At 41.5% G+C, this 17,749-nt stretch overlaps 1 non-coding gene across 1 annotated transcript; it reads left to right on the forward strand.

The window, feature by feature from the left end:
• The first annotated feature begins 17,647 nt into the window (after positions 1-17,647).
• LOC123279189 (U6 spliceosomal RNA) lies at positions 17,648-17,749 on the forward strand. The gene has a single exon (XR_006517108.1). It is a non-coding gene; the product is annotated as a U6 spliceosomal RNA (small nuclear RNA).

Genomic DNA, 17,749 nt, shown 5'->3' on the forward strand with positions numbered 1-17,749 from the left:
CACAGGACACATACTGCATGATTCTGCTTACATGAGGTATCTAAAACAGTTGAACTCATAGAAACAGGGAGTAGAATGGTGCTTGCCAGGGGTTAGGGGGAGAGGAAAATGAGTAGTTGCTATTCAACAGGTATAAAGTTTCAGTTATGCAAGAAGAAGAAGTTCTAGAGATCTGCTGTAACACTGTGCGTGTTGTTAACAAATACTCTGTCTTGCACTTAAACATTTTTTGAGAGTAGATCTCATGTTAAATGTCCTTACTACAGTTTAAACAATAATAATAAAATGAAATGAAAAATACAATGAAATTTCACACTATAGGATTATAAAAAAATTTTTTGCTGAGGAAGATTGGCCCTAAGCTAACACCTGTGCCAATCTTCCTCCATTTTGTACATGGGACACCGCCAAGCATGGCTTGACCAGCAGTGTGTAGATCCACACGAGGGATCTGAACCCGCGAACCCCGGGCTGCCGAAGCAAAGCGTGTGAACTTAACCACTAAGCCACCGGGATGGCCCCTATAAGAAAATTTTTTTAAGCACAGAAAATAACAAGTGTTGGTAACAATGTGGAGATTTTAGACACCTTGTGTACACTGGTGGGAATATAAAATGATATGGCTGCCGTGGAAAGAGTTTGATGGTTCCTCAAAAAGTTAAACATAGAATTACCCCATGATTCAACAATTCCACTGCTGAGTATGTACTCAAAAGGATTAAAAGAAGGGACTCAGATACTTATACACCACTGTTCATTGTAGCATTATTCACAATAGCCAAAAGGTGGAACAAACCAAATGTCCATCAATAGATGAATGGATAAACAAAATGCGGTATACACATATATATATACAGTGGAATATTATACAGCCTTAAAGAGGAATGAAATTCTGATACACACTACAACATCAATGAACCTTGAAAATATTATGCTAAGTGAAATAAGCCAGACACAAAATGACAACTCCATTTACATGAGGTACCTAGAACAGGCCAATTCGTAGGGACGGAAAGTACATAGATGTTACTAGATGTTGGGAGGGGAGAATGAGGAGTCATTTTATAATGAGTATAGTTTCTGTTTGAGATGATAAAAAAAAAGTTCTGGAAACAGATAGTGGTGATGGATGCACAACACTGTGAGTGTACTTAAAGCCTCTGAACTGCATACTTGAAAATGGCTAAAAGGATAAATTGTGTATATATTTTATCACAATAAAAAACTTCTAAAAACACAGGACCACTGGATTACATTTGAAATTCACGTAGTTTTTTAGCGTATGTCCCATGCAACATTTGAGACATATTTCATGTACTAAAAAAATTATTTGTTGTTCTTTGGATATTCAAATACACCTCCGCATCCTGTATTTTATCTGGCAACCCTGACAAGAGATGCTCAAAGTCATAATTCAGGTAGGGACAAAGAAATGAAGAGGATTCCAGAGAAGTTTTAGGATTAAAACTGATAGGGCTTAGGAATGGTGACCAAATGGAATGACCACGTGCTGAAGAGGGAGGAAGTGAACAGCACTGAGGCTTCTGCTTTCTAACTCGGAGAGAGGCACCGTTAATGGAGACAAAGAGCCACCATGACCATTCGGTTCATTCATATGTTCAGCTACCTGTAAGCTTTGCCGACATTGTTGTAGGGGCTGTCCAGACCTCAGTGAGTACATAAGGACCTCACAGTCCATGGGGCCTATGGACAAGTAGGGAGACAGTGGCAATGGGTTATGACGAGTTCCATGATGGGGGGAGTACCTGCTGCCAGGAGCATAAGCCAGCCGGCATCAGATGGCAGCTCACTGGAATCTGGAATGGGGGAGGAGCATCCCCAGGAGCTCTTGGAAGAGAACTGGGGACAGTCCTGGCCTCCTGGACTGTCACTTGGAGTGGCCCTGCAGCCATGAGGAATCTTACTTTTTTATTGCCTTCCAAAGATTAGTGTCCTTCTAAGGGGGGACGTCACAGCTCCCAACCACAACAGAACTGCCAGCAGATTCAGATATAATCTTGCAAAGTGGAATGACTACCATCTGCCCTGCTGCCTTCCTGGAACAATGATTTTAAAGAGAAAATATGAAATAGATTGTTAGGGTCCTTCCCAGCCACAGGTTTCCCAGGATGCAACCTGCGGCAGCCAGTGGGGCCTGGAAAAGGGGCAGCTTCTAAATCAGGTTGATGACTTGGCTTCACTTCTGAACTCGATAAACTGGGCTCCCTGCTGCCTCGTATACCCTGTGCGTCCGTAAATTATCACTTCATTAGACACATCGTAGAACCACTAAAATTACATCTGCAAAACGCTCCATTAAAGGACTGGGGTTGGCTCAGGAGGAATGAGTCATCAAGATTAAAGAAAGTCGTTTCTAAAATCCCAGAATTTCTTGGGAAATTCCCTGAGGCTCCTCGGCAGGAAATTAAATTGCCCTGTTAGCCGGCTGGATTCCTTGTAACTTTCTGAGCCTAGAGACACAGCCTCTTCTCACCTCCTTTTGATCTTTGCACTCGGTGGGTAGAGTGAATTTCCTGTCCAGTTTGGTGGAGATTTAGAGATGTCTGGGAGGAAGTCAGCCAATGTCGAGGGTGGGGCAAGGTAACCTGAATATATGCTGCCTCTTCCTTTCAATCCCAGGGAGTGGAACCTTCCCTTACTATCATGTGGGAAGAGGAGGCGGGCCCAGGAACAGCAAGATGGATGAGCAAAAGGGGCTGCAGACCGGGGATTTTTAGGGCAGTGACACTATTCTATATGATGCTATAATGGTAGATATATGTCATTCTACTTTTGTCTAAACCCATAGAATGTACCCCAAGAATGAACCGTAATGTAAACTCTGGACTTGAGTTAACAATAATGTATCAATATTGACTCATCACCTGTAACAAACGTACGACACTAATACAAGATGTTAATAATAGGAGAAACTGGGTGGGGAGGGAGGAGTATTTGGGAACTATACTGTACTTTCTGCTCAATTTTTCTGTAAACCTAAAACTGCTCAAGAAAACAAAGTCTACTAATTTTTTTAAAAAAGGGGAGGGGGGGTGCAGAGTCCTCCCAGGGTAGGAGTCGGGTAGAACAGGCAGGCCAGGATTGGATTAACTCATAAATGGGTGAGGTCCGAGCAAGCAGGACCATAAGCACTTAGAGGGGAGGGACTATGTTATTAATCTGTGTGTGTGCAGCACCTCAGAATGTTTGCTGTAGGAATCCAGGAACGAAACATTTATTCAAGGCAGTTATCAACAGGTAAGTGAATTAGAAACACCAAGGCATCTTTCTCAAAATACATAAGCCTATTTGTCCCTCTGCTTAGCCCATAAGATTTGGAATACACACCCTTGTGAGCACACACCCACACATGCACACGCAGCTGCCTCACCCCACCCATCCCCTGGGTCAAGAGCTACTGTTTTTTAGAGATCTCCTCACCGTTCACGCACGTAGTCATAGGTTAAATGTATTGCCTTTTGTTGCCTGAGGGACACCTAGCCTAAGAAAGAGCCTATCTTTGCCAAATTAATTTTGTACGTAACAAAGCCCTGTGTACAAGCAGAGAATGGGGCTGCCCCCCAGCAGCACAAGAAAGAAATTCTCTGCTTCTCTTCCCACTGCTTCTGTCTACTTGGATGGAAGCCTTTCTTCAAGTACTTTCTGGACTTCCTTAAGGACTCCAGGAGGCCTCTGTCAAAACAGCTGAACCACTCTTACGCGCTCCTCACAGTACCCAAGTGTGATACATTTACCTGATGATCTAGCTGGCACCTTACTCCTCGGGAGGAGGGGAGAGGGTAAGAAGCCAGCCCGGATTATAAGAGGAGGCTGGCAGTGGAAGAATGAGCATAGCTTCATGCGCTGGAAGGTCAGTCTAGAAGGGCATTGAAGGCCTGGGGTAAGCTTTGGATTGAAGGAATCACAGAAAAGTTGGCACTTAAGCTCACTTTTAAGGATAAATAGGAATTTGCATGCAGGCAGAGAAGGCAAGAAGGAATTAAAATCAGAGTTTGACTGTTTCAGAGATTGCTGAGAGTTGGCCAAAATCTGACAAGAGATAGGGAGTTTTAAGTTACTCATGCATAGTTATGCATAGTTACTCATATGCACTAGCTTTGGAGGAAGGCTTGGCCTCAGAGCTGAGCAGCTTCCCAGTGAGTTCCATCCCTGGACTCTCCGGGCATTTCTGACCCAGCGCCCACTCTAGGTAGGTCAACTTAGCCTTTCTTCCTTCTCTTGTTCGTTCCTCCCTCCTTTCTTCCTTTCTTCTTTCTTTTCTTCCTTTCATTCATTTTCTTTCTTTCTTTCATCTTTCTGTCATTCTTAGAAATAGCAAGAACATGTTCTAGCAGTCCAATTTCTTAGCTCGTCTAAGAGGGAAAGCAGGATGAGTTCACTCCATGGGAGCTCAGACAAGATTTCCCTACACCTGGAAACAGCACAGCGTGTCCCACGTAGAAGTCTGTGATACCAGCTGAGCAAAGTATTAACTTTATGAATTTCATAGTGCTTCCCAAACTTTAGTGTGCATACAAATAACCTAGGGATCTTGTTAAATTGCAGGTTCTGATTCAGTAAAGCTGGGCTGGGTCCTGAAATTCTGCATTTCTAACAAACTCTGAGATGTTGCTGATGCTGCTGATTGATAGGATCCACTGTTTGAGTAGCAAAGGATACACCACATCAGTGTACAGGGGAGCAAATTCTTCCCCTCACTGGTGGAGTGAATGAAAGAATATTCAGCTATTACCAGTCTGCCCATGGCTACTTCCTGGTACCAATTTCTGGGATCTGAAGGGACGTGTTGTGGTCTGACTGGTTCGTTAGGAACATATTCGTATACACTTCATCCCTACCCCCGGATACTAGGCATCATCTCACACTAGGTTTCAATAAGGGTCTTTCAACTGAACTATGCATGTACAAGGCAAGATGGGAAGACTGAATGGGAGAGCTGAGAAGTGGAGGGCAATCTGTGCACACACAGGCCAACTCAACCAGATTCTCAGCATCCCAATGTGGGAAAGACTGGCCAGCTGATTGCCTAACCTTTCTTCTTCTCCTCCAGGACCCACAGCAAGAATACGTTTATCGATCTCCCTCAAAGTTCTGGCGAGTGAATTGTGGACAATAGTGTTATATGCCACTTCCAAGATTGGCCCATAAAACGGTCCCAAGTGTGATTGCTGACTCTCTGCTCTGCCATCAGAGTGTCCAAGAAAGGGCTCCAAGGCCCTGGAGAAAGGCAGAGTCACAAAAGAGAGGGACCATGGGCCCTGAATCATGTGGAAGGTTGCCCAGTGAACACCCAGTAGAACTTTAAGCACAAGAAAAATGAATCTGTATGGTTCTAAGACCTTGAAACTTGAGGACTTAAGCATGTATCAATCAGGTCCATTCAGTCAGGGAACAGAAACAACTCTACGTCTTTCAACAGAGGGAATTTGGTATAAGGAATTGGTTACACAAAAGATAAAAGAGCTTAGAAGCCAGACGTGAAACGGTGAGGCCACCCTGTGATTAGCAACAGCTGGATGCTGCTCCATCCCTAGGCTTGGCTGGACAGATGGAGAAGACGGCTTTGTCAGAACTGGATACTGGAACTGTCTGGCTGGAGCTGGAACCCCTGTGGGAGCTGCCTATCAGTGGTGCGATGAAAGTGAGAGGCAATCTTGCAGAAGGTAGGGCTCAGAGAAGACAGCCACGGCTGGAAGTGCCACCCAAGGCAGATTAGGAGAGGCAGAATTATCTTGGCTTCTGCTCAACTCTGCCAGTGCATCCTATTGGCCTCACCACCTATAATCCAATCGACTAGGGAGTTTGTGAAATGTAGTTCTCTATGATACCTAAAAGGGCAGGGGGAAGGCAGAGGACAGATCTGAGAGCAAATAATGAATAGGTCAGCTGTGTTACCATCCTTACTATATGTGGCATGCTTACAAATGGTCCCCATGGAGTGCCCCAGGGCTCAGTGGTGCCACAAAGATTGTTCAACCTTTGCTTGACTATTTCCTCAATGTGTCTTTGCCTGCCTTTGTCTTGTGTCCCTCCTGTGCCAAGAAAGACAAGCCTGTAGACTGCCCACACACGCTAAGTCTCCAGAGTACAGGCAAGAATAACAACTGGCCACAAGAAGATATAAAGAAAGCTTTAACCTAAGCTTCACCACTTAAGTCTGTTAGCCTCCGCAAGTTCTTTAAGCATCAGATGACCCACCAGTAGGATGGAAATTAATAAATACTCTCATCTTATTGTAAGAAAGAAATGGGATACTTTATATAAAGAGCTTGATACATACTCTATGCTCAGCATATAATAACTACTATTATTCATCATTCACACACCCACTTAATGCCTATCACGTGCCAAAGTCTATTATAGGGTAAATGCTACAAATAAAGTGGCGAGCAAAAGACCAAATCCCTATCCTCCTAAAGCTTGTATTTCAGTGAATGTTAATACCTTCTTCTGTCTCATGAAAAAAATGAGTTTAGATTTTTCTAGCAGGTACTTTTCAGCTCCAAAATTTATCATTTCTACGGAGAGGCACAGTTTCCCTCAGATAAAGCATAGCAATCAACATTTATAATTGTCTAACATTAGACATAAATTAATCTAGGAGTTTCCTATCAGTGGAGATGGACCACGTTAATGTAAACAGCACTTGCCAAGAAACTGTAGCCAAGATTTTTCATCCGATGAGAGGATTGCATCAGATGGCTTCAAAAATCCCTCCTAGATTTCTGATAAATATAAGCTAGACTTAAAGGTTTTTAGATCTGTCTTACCTTGTAAACATTTGTTAAATGAATGATTGGTAGTGCTTTGATTCTTGGGCCAATGATTCTGTTATTGGCGCCTGAGGCTTATGACCGCACTCATGCTGTGTACATCCTGTGTGTAGTTGTTGTTCCATCTGTCTGTCATCCACACTCGATTCTGCCCTCCCTAAAGACTGGGGCTGCTTTTTAAATCTCTGCTAACCAGGACTGCACACAACCAAAAGCAAACACTAAGTGAACGTGTGTTGGAGGGAGACAGGGGCAATATACGAGCAAATGAATGAATTCTTTGATCTACAGTTTTATGATTTATGAACATATCAACTGCACATCTCTTGTCAGAGATTTTTTAAAAGTCAAGATATAAGTGATAAAGACTCATCAGCAGAATAGCAGAAGGGGTTCTAGGGTGCCTATTGGTCCCCGACCAATTGTTAACACTCCAGAGAGGACACTTTCTTTCTTAAACCAGTCAGATTAGAATAGAAACCTAAGTTCAGATCCCCTTGATAAGTGCTAAGAGGTGACCATTCAAACTTGCCAGAACTTATCCTCTAGGCCAGGGGTCAGCAAACTTCTTCCGTAAAAGGCCGGATAGTAACTATTTCCAGCTTTGCAGGCCAGATGTCCCTGTTGCAAGTACTCGACCCTGCTGTGGAGCAAAAGCAGCCGCAGACAATACATAAGCAAACCCGTGTGACTGCGGCCCAATAAACTGTACTTACGGACATCACAATTTGAATTTCACATCATTTTCACGTCATCAAATATTATTGTCCTTTTGATTCTTAAGGGAGTGAAGCACAGGGGACTTGAAAGGCAGTGAAACTATTCTGTGTGATCCTGTAGTGGTGGCTGCACGTCATTATGCACTTGTTAAACTGTTAGAATGTGCGACAGAAAGAATGAACCCCAAAGCAAACTTTAGTGAAGAATAATGTATTCATATTGGTTTATTAATATTGCTAGATTTTAACAACTGTACCACACTAATACAATATGTGAATAGAGGAAACTGTGCCAGGGGCAAGGGAATGGGGGAGGTGGGTACAGGGAATTCTATGTACTATCTGTTCAATTATTCTGTAAATCCACAACTCCACTAAAAAAAAGTGTAAAAAAATATATCTCACACATGAAGATTTCTTTTGAAACCAGTTAGTGAGGCCCCAAGTAGCACAGTCATTGAATTGGGCCCAACAGTGATGGGAACGGCCTGGCAGGTGGTGTTAGGGCCTCTCACTCACCCTTATCTTCACTGCGACGAGAGTCAGGGGCACCTTCTGCAGGGACTTGAGATCAGAAATCCCCCGATTTTTACAGTACTGTGGAATAACTTTCTGTGTTCATTTCTGAGATTAATCCTTACACGAGGGAAAGGAAAAAAAACAGGAGTAGGTGGGGCTGGCCCTGTGGTTAAGTTCCCATGCTCCACTTTCCTGGCCCAGGGTTTTGCCTGTTCGGATCCTGGGGACGGACATGGCACCGCTCATCAGACCATGCTGAGGCGGTGTCCCACATGGCACAACCAGAAGGACCCACAACTAAAAATATACAACTATGTACTGGGGGAGCTTTGGGGAGAAGAAGGAGGAAAAAGAAAATTGGCAATAGATGTTAGCTCAGGTGCCAATCTTTAAAAAAAAATAAAACAGGAGTAGGAAGGGAAGAAGGGAAGAAAAAGAAGAGAATATCCAGATTAAGCTCTGCTCAGCCTGCTCTTCTGAATCTCTGCTCAACATTCTCTAACTCAGGGCCCCCGGGAAGCAGACAGACACTCGCTTCCTTGTCCCCTCCTTGTGATCAGACTAGACAATGACTAGAAGGTGAACAGGGACTTGTAAATTCAGACAAATATGAACAAACCATTGTGTTCTGAGAAGGATGAAAAGAATTCAAGACTTGAGTTGGAGTGGTTTCCTTAGTTAGTGTTTAATCGGCACTTACCATGTATCTGGCACTGTGCTGGGTGAGGATGAAAAGAAGAGTGAGCAGAATTGTGTGTCCCTGTCTTCAGGGAACTTATGATGTTAGATTTTTAGACACAAGGAGGCCATCTTTATTCTCTCTCTTGGAACAAAGAAAATTATTTGCTCCCTCTGCTCTTTAGTGCATCAAGATCCACATAATTCCTATGGAAACTCCCTCACCTCAAGCTCCTAGCTGTCTCTCCAGGACAAGCACCCACACCTGAGCTCTCCAATAGAGCAGCCACTAGCCACATGAGGCCATTGGGCACTTAAAATACGGCTAGTGCAATGGAGTAACTGAATGTTTCAATTTTATTTGGTTTTAATTAATTTCAACTTAATAGCTGATATTCAATTCAGTTGTTAGGAAATGTTTAAAGTATGTTTGAAACAACTTGAGTATGTGAATTGACTTTTTCAACTGTAACTTTTATAAAATCTCAATACAGATCAAGTGTTCCCCGTGAAAATTTTACATCCGAATTGAGATGTGCGCTAAGTATAAATGCACACTGGAAGTCAAACACTCAGTATGAACAAACCGTTAAATAGTTCATTAATAACTCAAAGATTGCTTACATGTTCAATTGTCATATTTTCAATATATCAGGACAAATAAAGTATATTATTTAAATTAATTTCACTTTTACTTTTTCAATGTGACTATAAGAAAATTTACAATTCCCTACGTGGCTTGTATTATATTTCTATTGGACAGCACTGCTCTAAAATGACCACAGTTTCCTAACTGGTCTTCAACCTCCAGTGGCTCTAAGCTTTGCTCCTTTATCCCTTTGTGCCAGAAAGTCCCTTCTCAAAGTCTACTTTTCACATGGCAATTTTCCATTTAATCCCTCCCTTTTACCTGTCATATCAAATTATAACCTCTGAATTTGTAGTCAAGACTCCCCAGGCATGTCTCGGCTCCATGCAGCCCACACCTCCCCACAGCCTATTCCTCTGTAATCTCATATTTATTTCCTATCATGCTGCCTATGTTCTAGCCAAACAAATGTTTTGCCAAGTCCATTTTAGTGTTTTATTCTTTTATTCCTTTCCCCAACATTTCTTTCTTCTAATTCCATCATTTCTCTTCTCTAATCCACAGCTTCCATCTTCTTCAAGGTATGTATCAAAATCTGACTCTTCAAGAAATGTTTTCCATAATAACGTCAATGCTGACCCCTTTTCCTCAAATCCCAAATTACTTGGGCCTTTAGGTCCTGCATAGCATGATGCCCTTGTCAACGTGTCTGAGTGCTGGGCCATAGTTCTTGTGCAAGCCACCCTGTGTTCATGACTTGTGTCCCCAGCTAGCCAACAGGTTCCCGCAGAACAGCTGCAATGCCTGCTCAGTTTATATCCCCCAACACCTCCTGCAGTGATTAATAAATACTTACGAAAGAACAGCCGATACTATAATAAATCTTAATGAAAGAGGCGTATAGACAGAGAATAGGGTTTTCATGTGTTGATACTTCTTCCTACAGATGTGTCTTATGTGGTCTGAGACCACATCTGGCATGTCACCTTTCATGTGATTTGTGGAAGAGACACACCTTCGTCAAAGGCTTCATTTGCCCAAAGCGTTTTACAATAAAGGCCCCTTGGTTTTAAAGCAGACATTTGTACAGGCAGAGCTGTTAGCCTTCTATCTAAAAGATTACTTACCATTTCTCCACATCAAGAGCAACCCTTTACCAGATAGCCTTAGTGCTCTCTCAAAATCATTAGTTCTCACTATTGGGACTGTTTGTAATTTGCTTTTTAGTCGACGTATTGAGCAAATACAGTCTTAGAAGAAAAGTTCCCTACAAATTTTAGTCCAAAACCATTCTTCCCAACCTCTAATACACAGGCAGTGAAAAGAGGCTTAAAAAACGAGGACGAAATAAAAATATTTTCAGATAAAAGTTAGCTGAGAGCATTTGTCACCAGTACACCCGCATTACGAAGAACATGAAAGGGTGTTCTCAGGCTGAAGGAAATGCTACTAAATGGAAACTTGCTTCTACAGAAAGAGAAGAAGAACATGAGAAATTGTGGGGCGGCCGGCCCGGTGGCGCAGTGGTTAAGTTTGCACATTCCGCTTGGGCGGCCCGGGGTTTGCTGGTTCGGATCCCGGGTGTGGACACGGCACCGCTTGGCAAGCTATGCTGTGGTAGGCGTCCCACATATAAAGTAGAGGAAGATGGGCATGGATGTTAGCTCAGAGCCAGTCTTCCTCAGCAAAAAGAGGAGGATTGGCAGCAGTTAGCTCAGGGCTAATCTTCCTCAAAAAAAAAAAAAATTGTAGGTAAATATAAAATACTATTTTTTTATTCTTGTAATTTCCTTAAAACTCAACTATTAAAAGTGACAATAATAACATTGTAAGGAGACATTTATAATATGTATATAACTAAAAATCATGACAGCAATACAACAAAGGATAGGCAGAGTAGGTAAATGGAACAACACAGTTGTAAAAACTATTATATTTGTGCAGTAGAAAGAGTCAGGTATGAAGTGGAAAGTTGGAATGTGAAGGGTAAGGTATAAAGAGAGAGGTCGAAAATGTGAAGGGGTACAGTGTTGACTTAAACAGCTTTTGATAAGTTCAGGATATATTGCCATGCCAGAACAGCCACAAAAAATGAAATGAAGTAAATCAAATTAGGTATAGCTAAGAAGCCAGTAAAGAAAATTAAATGGAATATTAAAAAATATTCAATTATCCCAAAAGAAGAAAGGAGCAACAGAAGAGCAAAAAACAGAAGAGACAAATAGATAACAAATAACAAGCTGGAAGACATTAAACTATCAATAATTACATTAAATGTTGGTGAAATAAGGGGCCGGCTCTGTGGCTGAGTGGTTAAGTTCTCGCGCTCTGCTTCGGCGGCCTGGGGTTCGCCAGTTCAGATCCTGGGCATGGACCTACACACCACTCATCAAGCAATACTGTGGCAGCATCCCACATAGAAGAACTGGAATGATTTACAACTAGCATATACAACTATGTACTGGGGCTTTAGGGAGGAAAAAAAAAAGAGGAAGATTTACAACAGGGGTTAGCTCAGGGCTAATCTTCCTCACACGCACACACAAAATGTAAATGAAATAAACACCCCAATAAAAAGAGACCAACTGTTAGACAAGATTAAAAAAAAAAAACAAAGCACAACTCAACTGTATGAATTTTGTAAGAAACTCACTTTAAACATAAAGGCATAAGTAGGTTGAAAATAAAAGGATGGAAAAAATAGAACATGCAACCGGTGTGGCTGTCTTACTATCAGACAAAATAGACTGCAAGGCAAAAAGTTTTGCAAGAAATGAAGAGGGACGTTTCATAATGATACTAGGGTCAGTTCCTCAGGAAGACATACCAATTGTAAATTGCATAAATGTACATGCATGTAATAGAAGAGCTTCAAAATATAGAAAGTAAAAACTGACCAAACCTAATGGAGGAAATAGACAAATCCATAGTCATAGCTGGAGATTTCAGCATCCTTCCCTCAGTAACTATAGAACAAGCAGACAAGAATCAGCAGGAATACAGAAGATCTGAAAAACCCTAGTAACCCACTAGAATTAATTGAGAGCCAGAGAACTCTTCACCCAACAACTGGGAGAGTACGCATTCTTTCCAAATGCACGTAGAACATTCACCAAATTAGACACATTCTGGGCCATAACACTTCCCCATGGCTCTCAGACTCCTGCCCCGTCTAGTGAGAATCACTAGATTTTCTGCAGTAGCCATGGGCATCTGAGAAATTTCACTGACGTCTGGCAAGCATTGCCAGATCCACTGACAAAAAGAGTTCCAGCCACCAATCCATGCACGCATCCACCCAACCATTCATTCATCCAGTGCACGTGTATTGAGAGATAGGTGTGGACCCAGCACTTTGTTAGACACTCTGCAGGGGACAGAACAAAATGATTGCCTACTTCAGCTTTGAACAAGCAACAATCTAAACGAGAAAATTTTGAAAAATGCAGGGGAAAAACAGATGGTATGTATGCAAATAACATAGGAAATCAGAGTAAAGAAAATATCATTTCAGGTTAGGGTTAGGGGACATGAACTGTTGTATCAGAGAGGTCTGAGTTTGAATCCCAATTCCACCACTTGCTGGTGTCATCTTAGGCAATTTACTTAAGGTTTCTGAATCTTAGTCTCCTTGTCTGTATAAGAGATACAAGACCTCATTGGGTTGTCAAAATTACATGAAATAAACCCTGTAAAACATTTAGCACAGGCCCTGGCACAGAGTAAGCTCAATAAATGTTAGCTATTTTTTAAAATCCTAATTTCATCACTTACCAACTTGGAAAAATTAGAAAGGTATCTAACAGTACAATGGAGAGTTGTTCAGCAGTGTGACCCTAGAAAATTTACAACCAGTCTATAAATGAGTTTCCTCATCTGTGAAAGGGGGGAAATATCATATAGCTCAAGGTAGAAAGCACTTAACACACTAAGTGCTCAATAAATAACTATCATCCCTGACCCTTGAGAGAGGAAGTAGGATCATGAGCTGTACCTTGAAGCAAGAATACAGTTTGACTTTGCGGAGTGGAGTGAAGAGAGCATACCAGTTTCTAAGATGTTTTGTATGAAAGTGTTCAGCAATGTTGAAAACTTAGTAAGCATTCATCATATTTTAGAGTATGTGTTTGTATGTGCACACGTGTATGTCCAAGTTTTAAAGAAAACAAAAGAATACAGGAAACAGAAAGGCAAAAAAAATGAGATAAACAGATTCCTAAAAATAAGTCCAATTTTACTCAAAAAGCCACACAAAATACAAACTATAATTAGGAATCAATTTGGAAAGAAAAAAAGCCACAGGTCCAATCACCAAATAAGTGCAACTTTTAGCAACTCTGAGATGCCACTTTTCTTAATATATCATTTGTTAGTCACGATTTCCTAATCCGTTTAGAGGATCCTGTTCTTATGTGCAAATACAGGGTCCCAGCCTCCCACAAAGCCTTACCCAGTATCTGGAGCTCCGCAGGTTGTGTCTCCTTCATGCTTACGAAGATGCCCCGTCCAGCTACTATATGAATCTTCTATTTGCCCATCTTCTGCCCTGGCTGTGCTCTGGTGCTGTTGGCTTCAGAGGCCCTGGTGCCTTAGAAGCTGCATGAAGGTACGTATCGCTACCTCCAGGGTTCACCAATGAGCCCCTCAGCTGGACACTGCCTCTGCCTCCAGGTGTCACGGCTGCTGACAAATTGAAATGCTTGAAGTGTACATTAGTTTGCTAGAGCTGCCATAACAAAGTACCATAGACTGGCTGGTTTGAACAACAGAAATTTATTTTCTCACGGTTCTGGAGCCTAGAAATCTAAATTCAAGGTGTTGGTGGCATTTCATCTGAGACCTCTCTGCTTAGCTTGGAGATGGCTGTCTTCTCACCATATCTTCACATGGTCTTCCCTCCGTGTGTGTCTGTGTCCTGATCTCCTCTTCTTCTAAGGGCACCAGTCATATTGGATTAGGACCCAGCCTAATGACATCATTTCAATTTAATTACTCTGTAAAGCCCCTGTCTCCAAATATATTCTGAGGTACTGGGGGGTTAAGACTTCAACATATGAATTTTGGGGCAACACAATTCAGTCCATAACAAAGGACAAAAGCAGACCCGTGTCCTGTGGAATCCTCAAGGAGCCCAAGGCAGGCAAATGCGAGGAAAATGTTTTGTCCTCCTTCAGTGTTATACTTGTCCACATGGGTACCAAAGGCAATACTTCTGACAAAGGGAGTATTTCAGTTTTTACTTAAACCTCTCACCCATACCTCTATATTAGACACAGATTCAAGTCCAGGCACAAGACCCCTCTGATACAAATTCAAATGGCTTTGTGAAACACCACAAGGATGTTTGGTGTATGTGAACCTAACTTTTATGGTTGAATTCCCAGAAGACGAATAGATCCTCCGAAAGCAAACCCTTAGAGCACTGTTTCTCTAAGTGGGTCCCACCAGCCACAGGGATTGGCCAACAGTCTATCAAGTTGGCTACGGATGGCTTGGTAATTTCAGGGGAAGGCAGTGGAATTTTTAATTTACATTATTTTGCAGATTTGAAAATGAAGGATTGATTATTATTGTCACAGAAATCTCATATCATTTCCAAAAACAGTTACATTTTTAAAGCTTGCTCATGCTCTACAAAACACTGTATTGGCCTATTCTCGCTAGCATTCAATTAATAAAAGGTGGTTTGTCTTAGCTAAAGTATTTTATATCATTTGCATGTTACCGCTCATGTTTCTTAAATTAGCATTTTTCCTTTAACTATGGTATTATGTTATGCCACCAATTTGAAATTGGATCAAGGCCTCAAATATGATTCATTCAAGTATAAAAGTCATGATTAAAATAGTAACAGCAATACTATATTTCAAAATAAAATCATAAACATAAAGAGTGAAAAGGATGCTAATGTAAATATAGTCTGTGAGTCTGTGCTGAGATAAGTGAATCTCTGAACATGATAATTTCCCATAGCAGGTGAAAAAGAAAGTTACCTATGTGAAATACCACCATTACTATCTGAAAATTTGATTTAATGATGGAGCAACCCCCTCATTTCTAGCAGCCAGTGCACTGGCTAGTACCCAGTGAATTTCTTAAGTACAAAGCCATTTGACACTTGTTTCATGTTCAAACAAAGCTCAGTGGCCTTGTTTTTAAAGAAATTGATTAATCTAGTAATTGGAGAAGAGAAAAAATCTACAGAGCCATGGCTCAAACTTATGCTGCTCACAATAAAAATAAATTAATAAATCAGATATTTCCAAAAGCTTCTAAAACCAGCCCCAAAGTTCAGAAAAACAATATGATACTTAAAGAGAAAATAGAGGAGCTAATGACAAAATTCCCGTATCAGGTGACATTATTGGTATCAGATGACATCAACAGCATTCACTGTGGAAGAGGATGGTGAGCCCATGTGCATACTAGCAGAAACTTTGCTTAAAAATTGGATGAAATATATCAATGTAAAGAGATAAGCAGTTTCTGAAATGGAAAGTACCCATTTCAGAAAGATGTGCTTGCCAATTTTCTATGTATCACTGAAAATCAGTGTTATAGGAGTAAACTATTTTATTAATTAACAATCAACGTGTGAGCTCTGTTTTTCATTTGAAAGATATTTGAAATCATTGTTGACAAAGAGGTCCCGTTAGGTATGAACTTGAGCAAGTCACTCAGTCTCTTTACTTCCATTTCCTCACCTGTGAGCTGAGTGTTGGGCTCCATGACCACTAAGGTTCTTTTCAAATCGCCCAAGTGGCTCTAGTTCTCTGGCCACTGAAGGTGGGCAGTCCTGGGCTAGAAGAAGAGTGTGGGTCCATAAGCCCTTTGACTTCTTGCTGTTCAGAAAGGTAGCAGTGTATGATAGTTAGAATAATGGCTCCAGAGTGAGACAAATCCAGATTAGTCTCTCTATGCCTCACTTTCCTCATACATTAAGTGGGGACAATGTGATGAGATCACTTACCACAAAGTGTTGTTGTGAGTATCAAAAACAGTTACTTAGCAGGGTTCTTGACATGTAGAAAGCACCCACTGTAAGCTAGTATTACTGTTGTGAGTATTTATTATTATTATTATTACCTCCCTTCTAACTGAAGATCAGTTGGCAGTGAGGCCAGCTTGTGGGAAGAAATAAATTTAGGAGGGGAAGAAAAGCAAAACTCTAATTATTTATCACAACATCTTAGAGAAGAAAACACGTCTGGTTGGAGCTTGTTCTCAAATGGGGAAACTGAGGCAATGAGCTATGAATTGCAGGCCAAAGGCTATCCAGTGAGTCAGTGATGGAACCTGGAACGAAGCCCAGAAATGGGTTTCCCGAGGATAGTTATACAGGATGTTCAAATCTCATGAAATCTTATGAGATTGCCTAACAAGAAAGTGTCCTACTTTCTCTACCCTAACTTCAGCTTGAAGGCCCTCATTCAAAGAAAGGCACGTGGCACATCCACTGACTGTAGAGGGTATGGGAACGTACAAAATTTTAAGAATATGAGGACTAGTGATGATAAACTCTCTGAAATAAGTTTCTCTTCTCAGAGCTCTCTCATAGAGTCTCAGAGCATTGATAAATAAGGTAATAAATACCTCCCCATCCAACTACAGGGACAGAGGTCGTGGAAAAGTGCTGTAGGATGACCCACCTGGCCACAAATGGAAAAGCTGCAACAATCACTGACCACATGCACACTCCCTGAAGATAAAAGTGTGCTTTGTCCTCATCTTCACTTACCTCCAAGATACATAGGGCATGCTCACTAAATATTAATTAAATAAAATCCTTGCTGCCTCTTACCATTCTCCAACTAATACTCTAGATTTACGTTAACTGAATGCAGCTATACTCCTGCTATCAGAGACATTTAAGATCAAACTTGAAAATTTAACCTAGCATGTATAAACATTTACTGTTACTTAGCTCCCCCATATTTATTCCCTGATGAGACAATCACCCACTCTCATTCTCACTCATGCAGTCTGGATGGGGATGACTCCACACCCCCAGCTCAAAAGGAGAGTATGTGACCCAGGACTAGATAATCAGAGCACCACATTTTCCTGGTCTCAGTATTTGGCTCAGAACATGTGACTCAAAAGGGGCCAGTGAAGGACTAGGAGACGTTTTCTGGAGCTGCCGAAAAAGAAGCAGAGATTTTGTTTCCAATGGACTTAAACCTTGGAGCATGTGGCCCCGCCCCACCAAAGGCCCGTGAATGAAGGCAGACAGGCAGGGCATAGAGCTGAGAGATGAAAGAAGCCGCATCCTGGTGATGTTGCTGGCCCCTTGAATTCAGCAGTAGTCAAACCAGCCTAACACCCTTGACTATTTAGTTACATGACCAATAAATTCTCATAAAAACTAGCGAATTCAAACGATACAGAGAAGATTAGCATGGCCCCTGAGCAAGGATGACACACAAATTCGGGAAGCATTCCATATTTTT

Source organism: Equus asinus, chromosome 20 (genome assembly GCF_041296235.1).
Source record: "Equus asinus isolate D_3611 breed Donkey chromosome 20, EquAss-T2T_v2, whole genome shotgun sequence".
NCBI lineage: Eukaryota > Metazoa > Chordata > Mammalia > Perissodactyla > Equidae > Equus > Equus asinus.